The following is a 12255-nucleotide window of genomic DNA, read 5'->3' on the forward strand; positions in this document are numbered from 1 at the left end:
TGCAAATGGAATTAAAGTTGCCAATAAACTAAACTGTAGGTAGGAAGATGATCTTTGATCGCCCAGGTTGATTCACTATAATCCCAAGGGTCCTCAAATGTGAAAAGGAAGAGAGTAGATCTTAAATGTTCTCAACAAACACACACAGAAACACACACACTCATGCACAATGATAACTATCTGGGAGTGATGGATAGGTTAATCGACTTAATTGTGGTAAATATTTCAAAACCCATAAAAACATCAAAACATCACATTGTACATGCAAATGTACACAACATTTTTTGCTTCTCAGTTATACCTCAATAAAGCTGGGAAAAAATGTGGGAAAGTGAGGCAGAAGTGTCAGAGTGGTGTGATGTGAGAGCAATTGTACTCCCCATTGCTGGCTTTGCAAATGATAGGGAGCCACAAGCCAGGGAACGTGGATAGCCTCTAGAAGCTGGAAGAGACAGGGATGGATTCTCCTTCAAAGCCTCCGTAGGGAATGTGGGTCTGTCAGCACCTTGATTTCAGCTCAGTGAGACCAGTTTGGACCCATGGCCATCAAAATTGAAAGATAATAAATTTGCATTGTTTTAAGCCACTACGTTTTCCGCAATTTGTTACAGCAGCAATAGGAAACTAATATAAACCCCTAGATCCTTAGAAGTTTCAAAGACATCAAAGAACTTGTGAATAAAAACATGGGCTTTGGAAGCATCCTGCTTAGGGCTGAATCCCAGTGCTTTCAATTATTTGCTATGAGACTCCGAGACAAGCACTTTATTTTTCTGAACCTTTATTTCCTATTCTCTAAAATAAGGATAATAATAATACTTACCTCATAGAGTTTCTGGGAATCCTAAATGTAAGCATCTGTACACATTTATTCATTACACTGACTAGCCTGGAGTGAGGGCTTAATAAATTTTAAAAATCTGGAAAAATAGAGCCATTAGTCAAGCACTGGGCTCCCAATCACATTTAGAAACCTTGCCAAATAAATGATTAAAGTTGATGGACAAAATATTTTTAAAGTACTGAAATAGCACCTGGTAATGAATGAAAGAGACATCACCTGTGGTTTTAGGTAGCTCACCCAAGCAAATGGAAGAATTTTCTATGGAACTATCTCCCTTTACTGCATCAGAACTGAACACACTGGTAAGTTGTACCCAATATTGTCCTGATTGTTCTATATTGGAGAACACATATTCTGTTAGAATGTAATAAGGCTGCCAACAGTTGAGCACTGAGCTTTGAGAAGGAGCTAGTGGTGGATTGTCTGTTTCTTCTCACAAGGAGGGCTGAGCATGGGAAAAAGTCCATTATCACAATGACATCTTAGTCTTGAGTACATCCCAGCTCATTGCTGTTAAAGCCTTATCAGAGGCCTCAGGTTGCTATGGGAGAACAATAGCCCAAAGAAGGAAACAGAAGGGTTCTCCAGAAGATATATAAAAGGATTAATGTCCTTAAGTGGACCCACATATGTGTGAAGGTTCATTGTCCTTAGCTCCTTCTTTCCTTACTTTGGTTTGAGCTATGTTTTAGAGTTTCATAACAAGCTGATCTCAGTGCCTGACATATTGTATTCCGGCCAGTAGTATGCTTGTATAATACTTATATAACACTTAATATTCTGACTATGTAATATTCTTCATGGTTCAGAGTAAAATAAGAAGATTAAGGAAAGAATCCTCATTTTCACTGTTGTCTTTCATCCACCAAGCTGAAAATACCAGAAAACTCAGCTCAAACTGGTTTTGTTAAAACAGGGAAATCATTCATTTTCATTTAAAAAACAAGATGCTATTTTTAGGCATGGCTACATCCAAAAAGCTGCAATGATGTTATCAGGACCCTGTTTTTCTCTAGGTCTACTTGCCAGTTTGCTGTGCTTGCTCCACAGTGGGCTCTCTCTATCTGATCACCCCTAGCAACCCTGTCTTAGATTCTTCCTGCTTCCTGTCCAATAGTGAGGAAAGATTTTTCTTTGTCAGCACGTCCATATTGGGTCAACTGGGTCAAGTGCTCATTCCTTAACCAACATCTGTGATACCCTTGTATTCACCAAATCTTTTGTGAAGAGATCAGATTTCTACTTTAGTTCCTAAGTGTATTTTCTTGAGAAGAAGGCTCTAAGCTTTAATGAGCTCCTCAATATGTTCTATGACAAGATGGACTTAATGTTCCCCTCACCTTCGCTAAATTTTAAATAGGTTTCTTCTTGAATATAGGCACCTGAATTTCCTTTTCTTGGAACATTACCTTTAGAAAACTTAAAATTGTAAAACTTTTCTCTTTTCCCAGACTTTTGCTAGCTTCATAACCCAGGTCTTTCTCAAGGACCTGGGAGACATCCCTTTGAAATGTAATCATCAAGAAAGATAGTGACCCTATCCCCCAGTCCCTGTGAGAGGGTAGCAGCTTAATTTCTATCAGGAACAATTAGAAAACTGATAGGACTTCACATTGACCAACCTCCACCCTAACGTCCCTTAGTACTTTCACAGCTTACTCCAAAAGTTAAAACTTCCATACCTTTTGTTTCAGAGGAATTGAGTTCAATTTCTCTCCCCTATTACAGTAACTCTTTTTTTTTTTTTTAAGTTCATTTATTTATTTTTAAGAGAGAGATCAGGGCAAGGGGCAGAGAGAGAGAGAGGGAGAGAGAAAATCCCAAATAGGTTCCATGCTGTCAGCGCAGAGCCCAATGAAGGGCTCAAACTCATGAACCATCAAATCATGACCAGAGCCAAAATCAAGAGTCAAATGCTGGCTGAGCATCTGAGACTCTGACTGAGCCACCCAGGCACCCCTACAGGAAATCTTGAATAAAATCTTCCTTGCCTGTTTAACGTTATCTGGTGTATTTTTTGTGTTGTCTAACTTTAAAACAGTTAGAAACTGATATAAACCTAAGATCCTGTACATATAGATGTAAGGTATAAGATGTCAGGGATCCTGAACCATTAAAGTCCCAGATCCTTTCTATAATATTTGCCCAACAATCTCCTGGAATGCTTTTTGTTTCCTCATCAATAAAATAGAAATAATAAAAACTTGCTCTGATAAGGACCCTACTCAACTCCACTTTCCAAACACCATTTACATTTATTAACGGTTGTTTGGTATCTGGTTTCCAGTAGACTGTAAACTCAATGAAAGCAGAGACTATGCCCACCTTATTCATTGCTGAATCCTAGTGCCCAGCATGATATTGGCATTCAAAAAGTGCTCTATAGATATCACACGAAAGTGACTATAATTAGATAATATATAACATGAATAGAACAGGAGGAATTACAAATAAAATGAAATTTTACTGAATTTGACCCTGAGCTCAAATTAACATAATGTCCAAATGCACACTTAAGACAATGTCAGGAAATTTGGGTTTTAGTCCTAGCTTTGACACTGACTAGAGTTATACACATAATTATTAAATTTCTCTCATCCTTAAAATTTTTTACTGTAAATACCAGAAATAGAGCAGATGATTCCTGAAATCCCTTATAGAAATAACTTTCTAGACCTAAGGATAATGCCCCCTCCAACGTATTACCATTTCATAGATCAAAATTCTGATATACAACGATTGCTCTAGAGTTAGAGAACATTCTTATGAATCCTGACATATAAGACTGTTCATTCCCCCCACACACACCTTTTCTTCATTTCTCTCCATCCTTTCATGTATTCATAGAATTATTAAATACTTGCTCTGTATGTACTTGCCTTAGGGAAGTTTAAAAATGTTTTATATACCTGCCTTGAAATAGTCACCCATATTCTGGCTGAAATTTATTTCTAATGAGATTCAAATTCTAGCCCTGTGTTTATTTCATTATGTGGTTTAAAAAGTTGTTTGCTGACCTTGATGCATTATGTAAATGCCACAGGCTAATTCTCTTTGAAGCAAAATCTTCTGGGTATAGAACTTGGATGTCAATCAGGTAGCCAAACATTGGAGGACTTGCCCCACGTGCTCCTTTCTCTGAGTCTTCCACCTTTCAAAAGGGTTAATAACGCTTGTGTTTACTTTCCTGACTGATTGCTTTGCTTTCAACTATAAATCAATAGTTTCTATATTAGATTGATTTCAGTGATGTAAACCAGTAGAAAGAATCCCTCTGACCATGTATTCTTATCCTTTTTTGCTCTCCCTCTCTCTCTTTTTCTAGCTCTGTCTCTCTCTCACACATTGTTTTAAAACTGTAGGTATCATAGCTTATTCATTGGCTCATAGTCATTAACACAACAATCATTGGCTCATAGTCATTAACACAACAATGATCAAATAGAAAGACCCCAGGCAGAGACCTGACAAGACCAAGAAAATAGATGATTGTTGGAACTCATTTGTAATATAATAGTATTCCAGCATACTGTAAGTTTTTGACCTTAAGCAAAGGAAAGTTGATGACTTTAATAGAGTTTTCTTTATAAACCTTTTTCTTTCTGCTTCAAAACTGCTGACTTTTTTTAAGCACTGCCTCTCCTGCAATTGCTTTCAAAAGCGTATTTCTAAGTTTCAAAGCCAGAGTTCACTTCAGTAATGCTCCGTTAATTGTGCGGGCACTGACACTTAATGGCAAGCCTGAGGCCCTTCTTGACAGAATAAAGTACAACCCTGGAATGTCTGCCCCTCTCTCTTCCACAGAAAACACTCACCCCAAATATAAGAAAGTACTTTCTCAGTTCCAGTTGTCTCATAAGTAGCCTAATAATAACAGTATCTTAGTTACAGACCCCAAGAAGTAAAACAGTTCTGTTAATATAGATCTGGATTCAAACACTACCACTAACAGACATTGGTGGTGAAATATTAGGCAAATTATTTGCTTTCTCTAAGCCTCAGTTGCTCCTCTCAACACGATTGGTCATGGTATCACCTCAGAGGATCATGGTGAGGGTTAAATAATAGGTTGGTAAAGAAATTTATAAAGATATTGGCACATATTTTGTACTTAGCAAACAATAATGGTGGATGTGTGTGTTGTTGTATGGCTACCCGTTAAAAGCAAGGAAATGTATTTGGTCTTTGGCTGAAGACAGTAACTGCACCAATGCCAGAGAAAATTCTGCAGTTTGAGGTATGATAAAGTCTGCTGACTCTCTTGGGTCCCTTCTTCACCTCCTGTTTTAGCCTGACTTATAACCAGACCTTATGTTCCTGGTATCCCATCTCACAGCTCCAGCCAAGGGGACCATGCATTTGCTTTCTAATGCAACTGCCTCTCTATCTATTATTATTACTCAGTGGTCTTCTATCTATATCTTCCAAGTTCATGGTTCGCTCAAAGACAATCTTTCTCCATCAAGTTTCCATATTTTCTAGACCTGCTGCCAATAGGAATCTAAAAAGCTAACATTACAGAAACTATAAATATGGCCCCGTAAAAATAAATTCTAGGAGTTGCACAAATAGAAATATCAATTTGTCATTCAATGACTTCAATCAACTACTTCACCATGTTCAGCAATCACCAGTTTCTCCTTCTGTGATTTGACTGTGATCTCAATTTCTTCTTTATTTATCCATATGGAAATTATTCTACCCCAAAATTTGTAGGGATGTACCTGGCATCACTGTCAGACTATGTTTAAATCACATATATTCCATCTCACATTTCTCTATCCTGTGGATGAAAACCTCTCTCACCTTCTTTCTCTCTCTCTCTCTCTCTCTCTCTCCTTCACCTCCCCTCATTTGTTTACTGTAATTCTGAGCATGGTAAATGTGAAAAGTAGTATCCTTCCTTATGGACTGGGGTATACATGGGATCCCTAGTCATATCACTCTAAAAGAAACTTAGATGTCATCTATCACTCAGAAAACTTAGGTACTAAAAGTCCTGCTTTTCCAGGAAGGCCACTCTGGTGACATTAAATGAAAAGAAGTGAATGCAGGTGTCCAGGTGCTAAATTTAAATGTCAACCCTGACCTTTGGATGTCAGAGCCTTCAAAGGGAGCCTTTATCAACTCTCTCTCAGCCTTCATAGGTAAAGGAAACATTTTTTTATCAACTGAAGCCTTGTATGGAAGGGAGGAAGGTGTCTAGGTGACCACAGGGCAGGATGTCAAAGGCATTCAGGTCCAACTCTCCACCAGGCCAGTATCACATAATTATGCTAGCTCAAAACACTGATTAGAATGTGGTTTTCGTTATTTATTCATAAGCTTTTCAGCAAATTAAATTTACATGACTGATTTTTTTTTAATGCATTAGTGGCTAGAAGTCTTCTAGGAAGTTTCAGAAAAAAAGCTGGGCAAACATATATGGTATTCCAGCACACTCTTCCTGACCCCACCAGAAGACATTATAGTATTTCTTACCTGTTCCCCCAGAAGGTTCAAGGAGACAACACAGGTAGAGGCTTTCACCTTAAGCAATTTCATTTGCCAAAACTACCCTATAGAACCCAGAAACGTCAAGGTCTTTCAACATAGTATTTTATTGTTGCATGATGTAGAAAATCAAGGAGAAAAATGCAAAGCCGCCAAGGGCTGGTTATTTTAATCTTAGTATCTGTCAGGTTCTAGGAGGGATGCCTGTATTCAGTGTCACCTCCCACTTCTACTCACCACACACATAAAATACACACCTCCACAACAGGACAGAAGTTCCTAAGGGCAGGTGGGATTGATTCCTACAGCAGAAATAAAGATTGCTTCCTAAACACTTCATGAATAAACTCAAACTGATGTCAACCCTTATTTGGCTACTTGGTTAAGTTTTGTGATGTAGAATTACATTACCCTCTACCTCCTCAAACTTTAAATGGCTCTCCACTACCTGGAAATTCTGAGCAAATGCTATTCTTGATATAATGCCATTTCACCTTTCCAAATTTAATTCTCATTGCCCCTCAGTAAATATTCTACAACCCAGTTAAACTAAACTTCTTTCTGTGTGGCAAGAGTTTTCTGACTACTCCAACTTTTAAATTTTTTTTTTCATATTTCCATTCTTCAACTGACCTTCTTACAGCCCACTCCAACCTAGTAGAAACCATCTCAAATATTAAATATTTCCTCCACGAATCCTTTCTTGCCTAACTCCCTCACAAACAAGAGATTTTTCTCTCTTCTATATTCCCAGAAGATTAGCATTTTTTATACTCTTGAGAAAAATATTTTCTTCTGATTCTTACTGTACTCACTGACCCACTCTTTTATCTCTGTGTTAGTTCCTTGAGGGCAGGAGGTAGTCTTAAATATCTTTGGATTCCCTGCAGTGTCAGACAGAGTGCCATGCTCATAAAATACAGAATAAGCATTTTGCAGAATTGGACTAAATGTAAGCATAGGAATAAATAGCTATATTCCAGTTAGAGTTTAGTAAATATTATAGTCATTAATGTAGTATAAAACTCACTATGTTTCATTGGGCAAGGAAATACTAAATTTTAGTAAATAATACATTGAAATCAATATGACATGCCTAAAAAGCAAAAGTTCAGATGACCTCTAAATATATCCAGCTTTCTGTAAATATCCTCTGATTCTAGGAAGAATTATAAATCAGGAAATTATATTGGCCATAATTTCAGGAAGAAATATTCTATAAGGATTTAAATCAATAACAATATTTAAAAAGAGTAATTTGTATTACAAGAAGCATACTTTCTCTCAGAAGTTTCCTTTCTTCCTTGCTTCCTTGCTTCTTCCTTCCTTCCTTCCTTCCCTCCCTCTCTCCCTCTCTCCCTCCTCCTTCTTCTTTTTTTTTTTTTTTTTTTTTTTTTTTAGAGTAAATTGGCGTTAGGAGCTAGGTGCCTATTTAAAATCAAATAAATGTGGATTTATTTGTCATAGCAGACTGAATCTCAAAGTGGTCCAAGAATTAAACGTAAACAATAAGGGGCGCCTGGGTGGCTCAGTCGGTTAAGCGTCCAACTTCGGCTCAAGTCATGATCTCACAGTTTGTGGGTTCGAGCCCCGAGTCGGGCTCTGTGCTGACAGCTCAGAGCCTGGAGCCTGCTTCACATTCTGTGTCTCCCTCTCTCTCTGCCCCTTCCCTGTTCATGCTGTGTCTCTCTCTCTGTCTCAAAAATAAACAAACATTAAAAAAAATTAAAAAAAAAATAAACGTAAACAATAAAACTAGACATCACTAATAAAAAGACATGGGGACTATTTTAAATTACTTTTTAACTCAAATTTATCAAAAATATTTGGACATCTAAACTTTGTACCACACCTAGAAAAGTTTGTTCAATTATAACATAAAAATTATGTTTAAATACCAAAAACTGCCATAAACAAAGAAAAACGATGGATGGCAAAATGGAAACAATAAAAACTCGTATTTCAGATAAAGGGTCAATTTCTTCAATATGGAAAGAATGTTTGTAACCTCATAGAAAAAATACCAAATGTTCACATGAAAAGCGGCCAAACATGATAATTGAAGTTAACCAGAAATGAAATTCAAACAGCATTAAACATGTGAAAAAATACTCAACATCACACATAATAAAATATACACAAAAAAAAATTATACGAAAATGATTTTCAAGCAGGAATCGTAAAGTGCTAAAGATAACGCTGTTTCAGAGAAGAGTTTGGGACAGAGGGGGCAATAGCACTTTCATATCAGTCAGAAAATTGTTAATAACAGAAGGAAGAATTTCCTTCTTGGATGTTGACATATTGGTTTAACAACAGGTATATCTCTACTAGTTTTTGTATCTAGTTATATCTATGGTTGTATGTGAGAAAAATATAAATAAGAAAGACCTCATATATAAGAAAAGTTTACCTTATCTAAAAAGGTGAACAAAGATCCAAAACCTCTATCAACTGTCAGGGCTAACCAACTCCCAACCTCTGCTAGTCTTTGTGGTACATTTGGAATTAAAAAGTATTAGTCTAAATGCAGTTTTTAAAAAGTCGTTTAATAAATTGCACTAATTATTAACATAAGAAATAGAAGAGCCATCATTATTCATCACATGAGCATTAAAAGGATAATAATAAATAATTTTGAGCAACTCTATTCCCACAAATTTGATAACAGATAAAATGAACCAGCTCCTTGAGAGACAGAAAATAATAAAATTCACAAAAGGAAAAAATGATAATCTGAATAGGCCTATAATTATTAAATACAATTTAATTAATAATTAATAATCTCTCATAAAAAAAGCACCAGACCCAGATGGTTTTACTAGTTAATTCTACCAAACATTTAACAACAAATGATACCAATTTTCTACAATCTCTTCCAGAAAATATAACTAGAGGTAATACTTCCTAACTCATTCTTTGGTGGCAGTATTGCCTTAATACCAAAAACAGATAAAGATATAACAAGAAAGGAAAATTACATACCACTATCTCTTAGACACAGATGCAAAAATCTCAACAATATATCATCAAATTGCATCTAACAAAGTATTAAAACAATTATGCACTATGACCAAATGTGATTTATTCTAGGTATGTAAGATTTGTTCAAAATTCAAAAACAATTTACTTTAATACATCACATCAATGGGCTAAAGAAGAAAAAAAAATGTATGTAATTGTATCATTTGATGTAGAAATATTATTTGACAAAGTCCAACATCCATTTATGGTAAAATGCTCAGCAAGAGGAAATAGGGGAATTTCCTCTATTTGGTAAATAACATTCATAAAATCTCCAGCTAATATCGTACTTAATAATGAGAAATTGTGTACTTTCTCCCTATGACCAGGCACAAGGCAAGGATGTACTTTCTTACCAGTTCTGATAAACATTTTTTTGGAAGTCCTAATTTACTGCAGTGAGAAAAGAAACAGAAATAAATAATGTGCATATTTGAAAGAAAGAAATTCAACTGTTTTCATCTGTAGATGAAATGGCTGTATATGGGGAAAAATGTAAAAAATAAAGAGAAAATTCTTGGAATAAAAAGATTATAGCAAGGTACAGAATACAAGATTAACATTAAAAAGTCTATTACTCTCCTTTATAGCAGGAAAAACTAATTGGAACTTGAAATTAAAAACACTATCATATCCCTTACATCAAAAATGAAATACTTAGATATAAATATAACAATATATTTTTATAGGATCAATATGTGGAAATAAAAAATTCTTTTTTTTAAGAATTTTGTAGATGTTTGTTTATTTTTGATGAGACAGAGGGAGAACAGGAGAGAGGCAAAGACAGAGGGGGACAGAGGGGGACAGAGGATCCCAAGCAGGCTCCACTGTGACAGCAAAAAGCCCAATGTGAGGCTTGAACTTGAACTGTGACGTCATGACCCAAGCTGAAGGGGGATACTAACTGACTGAGCCACCCAGGTGACCTGAAACACAAAATTCTTATGAAAGAAATTAAAGAGCTAAATAAATAGAGATGTATTCCATGTTCACTGACTACAAGATTCAATATTGCAAAATTTCAATTATTTCCACCTTGATCTATGGATTTGATATAATCCCAATCAAAATTATATCAAGCTATTTTGCATATATCAACAAAGTGTTACTAAAATTTATGTGAAAGAAAGAAAGAAACAAACAAAAAAACATTTGGGAGAAGAATAACATCACAGGATGGATATAACCCAACTTCAAGACTCATGATAAACCTAAATTGACCAAGACATGCTATTAGTGAAATAATAGACACACATGTGAATAAAAGAAAATAGAATCCACAGATGGATCCACATACATCCTAGAGTGATAGACTCCCTCCTCTAGCAAAATAAAAAGTGGTGACTGGGGCACCTGGGTGACTCAGTCAGTTAAACAACCAGGTGTTGGTTTTGGCTCAGCTCATGATTTCACAGTTTGTGAGTTCGAGCCCTCTATCAGGCTCTGCACTGACAGTGTAGAGCCTAGATGGGATTCTCTGTCTCTGTCTCTATCTGTCCCTCCCTCTCTTTCTCTCTCAAAAATAAACAAACATTTTTTTAACTTTTTTTTTTTTTTTTTTTTTTTTTGAGAGACAGAGAGAGAGCAAGAGGCAGAGAGAGAGGGAAACACAGAATCTGAAGCAGGCTCCAGACTCAGAGCTGTCAGCACAGAGCCTGACGTAGGGCTTGAACCCACGAACTGCGAGATCATGACCTGAGCTGAAGTTGGATGCTTAACCAACTGAGCCACTCTGGTGCCCCAACAAACAAACAGTTTTTAAAAAGTGGTAACTGAGGGGCACTGATTTAAGATGACAAACAGAGCCTATGTGTTCTTTTCATCCCTGACATTATAGAAACCTAGATTATAGAAAACATGCAAGACAAACAACAAAAATAGTAACCGCCATCAGCATACAATAAACTAAGCCAATTTTGAAAATTAGATACCATAAAAAAATGGTACTGACATCTACAGAAAAAATAACTAGAGAAAATATGCAAGAGTCTAGTCTGGAAGTGCTTTTCTTTTTAAAGTTTATTTATTTATTTTGAGAGAGAGAGAGTGAGCAGGAAGCAGCAGAGAGAGAAGGGGAGAGAGAAAAAATCCCAAGCAGGCTCCACATTATCAGCGCATGGAGCTTGGTGTGGGGCTCGAACTCATGAACAATGAGATCATGACCCGAGCTGAAATCAAGAGTCAGACACTTAACCAACTGAGCCACCCAGGCACTCCTGGAAGTGCTTTAAAAAAACAAAACAAACAAACAAACAAAAAGCCAAAAATGCTAGGAGTCACCAAACAACATGAAAATACAAAACAGAAATAAGTAACTCAATTAAGAGAAATATGAGTTTCTAGAGGAACATATTTGAGAGAACAAATTGAGATGGAACATAAACTAAAAAATTGTAACACTCCTGCCACCAGTTTGAACACAGTGTGTACAATAAAATATCTTGGAATTTACATTTCTAATTGTCATAGATAACACTACTAGATATTAGATGGGGAAAAATGCAAACAAATATAAAAACAGGGACATAAATTCAAGCCCAATTTGGGGGCGAGGAGATAAATACTCAAAAGACAGGTAAAAAATCACGTTCCTGTGGTAGGTAGACTACAGCTTGGCTTTAGAGTTGCCTAACAGCCCAAAGCAGAGGGAAGATATGATTAGCTCACAAATGAAAGGGTCTGCAAGATTATAGCGTTAAATAACAGTTAAGAGATTCAGAAGCAAGTCTCATAAGAGGAGCTGAAAATAAATTTCCCAATGAGTTTTTACAAAGAGGATGTGCTCATTAACATTCCTTAAATTAATGTAACACATTTGTTAACAGGAAGGTTTGTTATCATGTTCCTCAGGGACAGGCATTATAATAATTTTTGAAAGGGTTTTACATTAT

Source organism: Panthera tigris, chromosome D2 (assembly GCF_018350195.1).
Source record: "Panthera tigris isolate Pti1 chromosome D2, P.tigris_Pti1_mat1.1, whole genome shotgun sequence".
Classification (NCBI taxonomy): Eukaryota; Metazoa; Chordata; class Mammalia; order Carnivora; family Felidae; genus Panthera; species Panthera tigris.